Raw genomic sequence first — 2500 nt, forward strand, 5'->3', positions numbered from 1 at the left:
AACTAAGTTGATTTTTTGCAAACTTGATTTTGTGTGTTTCATCCTAAATTAATTTCTAGGAAGCATTAAAGAAGTAATCACTGCCGGTCAGTTGCCTCCAGCTTGTCGTGAGCCGGTCAGTGGGAGTTGGCGAGCGTTTTCACCCACACACCAGTAACAATCCGGCTCTGTCCAGCATCACCACCCAAAATCTGTTCCTCCTCCACTTTTCCATTATCCCCTCCTCCTCTCTCTCTCCCACCTTATGCTTCAAATATGACCCTGGGCTGGGTTGGACATGGCATTTGGGCACGTGCCCATTCACCGGTTCCTCCCTGGTGCATAAAGCCAAGACATAACCTCCCCTCTCTCCCTCTCCTTTTCTCCCTCTCTGCTTTTAGCACAAAGCCCTGCGTGTCTGCCTTCCTTCCCCACCCAGCATTCTTTCCCCATGCAGACCTCTCCCCCGCTTTCTCTCTCTCTCTCTCTCGCTGTCGACTTCCCTCCTACCCGCCAACTCGCTCAGCCTCACCCTACCTTTCATTAGCCCACTCTTTATCTCACACACTCACTCGGCTCGTTCTCTTCCCCCCTTCCGCCCTCCTATCTCGTAGCTTTCACTCTCTCTCTCTCTCTCTCTCTCTCTCTCTCTCTCTCTCTCTCTCTCTCTCTCTCTCCACCCTCAGTTGCTTCAGCTTTTGTTTCTGATACATCTTCATTTATTCCTGTGCCCTCTCTTTCCCTGCTGACCCTATTATTTTTATATTCTCTCTCCCTCTGCTATCTCCCCCTCCTCTCCCTCCCTCTCTCCCTCTCTCTCTCTCTACCTCCCTCCCACTCCTCTCATTCCCTCTAAGCTGCATTAACTCCCCAGATTACCTTGAGCCCTGCAATCCTCCATCCCCCCATGCACTCACCGCTCCCTCCCTCCCCGCTTCACTTCTTCTCTTGCCCACTCAGACTACGACCTCACCAGGGCGGTTCGTTTTGAAAATGATTCCAAATTCATGTTTATTTTGTTGAAACACAACAGGAAACTTGATGAATCTGCTCTCTATTTTACTTTTTTTTTACTAATCATCACTGCTAACATCTGATAATCAGAGGGACAACAGGTTGAGGCCTCCATCCATCACCGCCTGGTCTTCTTGCTCACATCCAGGCCTGCTGAGTTTAAAATCATGAATATTTGGGGGGGGTTTCCACTATTTTTCTCTTTCAGTCACCAGAAAATGTAGAAAATAGCAGTTTGATTGTCAGTTATCAGAGTAAATGCAATGAGTTGTTGTGCTGTGTGGTAATGTGGGGAGCAACATTTAAAATTGGGAATCATAGATGAGGCTCTCAATCTGAAATCTCATCTAATACATGAATTTTCATTTAATTGAGAATTTAATTGTGTTCTTTTGTCGTAAAAGTTTAGTTGTAGCACAAAAACAGCTTATTTGGAGCAGAGATCCACATCCGTACCGTCATGTTCATCTGGACGTATCAGTGATAACCAGTGTCTGGTTTGGACTGATGCTGCTACGCAGGTGACATCACAAAACAATAATGTGGAAATAACCTGAAAAAATAAGACATGCTTTCAATCTTTCTGTTTTCACACCCATGAATGGAACATTTAATCCAAATCTTTTTTATTATTTTGGTCTGCTTCACTCATGATTACACGATTACATAATAATTGTGATGGATGACCCGGAGAGGATCAAACAGATGGCCCGTTTTAATTCAAAAAATAAAGACGAGAAATTATTTGCCAACAGTTGTAAGACGGCGTCACGGGTACGCACACGCTTGATTTAAAGTATGAGCTCATCTTACTGCCAATTGTAAATCCACTTGCTAATGGACAGTTAGCCAGCTCGCTAATGTAGCTGGAATAACTCTTTATTATAAGAAATACTGGGCAATCCAGAGGAGGAAATGGTGCTGGTGGTGGTGGTGGTGGGGGGGGGGATACAGACACAACTGTGACTAACCGTTGCCAGGTTAGCATGTTAAGCCACTGTCTTTTGTGATTGGACCTTTATAACCACCAGGCTGCGACTCCGTAACATGTTCCGGTCTCCGTTACGTCGGTCTGAACGTGAAGAAACGTGAAGAGGCCTCCGGTTACTGTGAGAGAGGAAGATCAGTCGTACAGACGGCTTCACGTCCTGAAGGCCTTTTCTCTTCGTATGTTTGATCGTGTCTTGCAGATGTATATAATTTGCTTTAGAAACACACACACACACACATGATCGTGCACACACACACACACACACACACACACACAACCCAGCAGCTCAGTGTTGACAATGCGCCAATACATAAAGAAAAACACACATTTTCAAATTTAGCAGACTTACTCTTGTTGCATTCTCACACACTCTCTCTCGCTCACCCCCCCCCCCCATCTCACAAGACACCCTCCCGCCCACAGCCTCTATAACCTCCCCCTCACCTCTCCTGATTCCCCCTTCACTCACCTACCCACCCACACTCCCTCACCCCACCGTCCACCTCTCACCCCACC

The 2500-nt window shown here is 46.4% G+C and overlaps 1 protein-coding gene across 3 annotated transcripts in view; it reads left to right on the plus strand.

Moving 5' to 3' along the window:
* Window positions 1–2500, plus strand: part of zbtb46 (zinc finger and BTB domain containing 46) — a 64218-nt gene that overhangs the window by 40857 nt on the left and 20861 nt on the right. The window lies entirely within an intron of this gene.

The sequence above is a fragment of the Antennarius striatus genome, chromosome 2 (genome assembly GCF_040054535.1).
Source record: "Antennarius striatus isolate MH-2024 chromosome 2, ASM4005453v1, whole genome shotgun sequence".
Lineage (NCBI taxonomy): Eukaryota > Metazoa > Chordata > Actinopteri > Lophiiformes > Antennariidae > Antennarius > Antennarius striatus.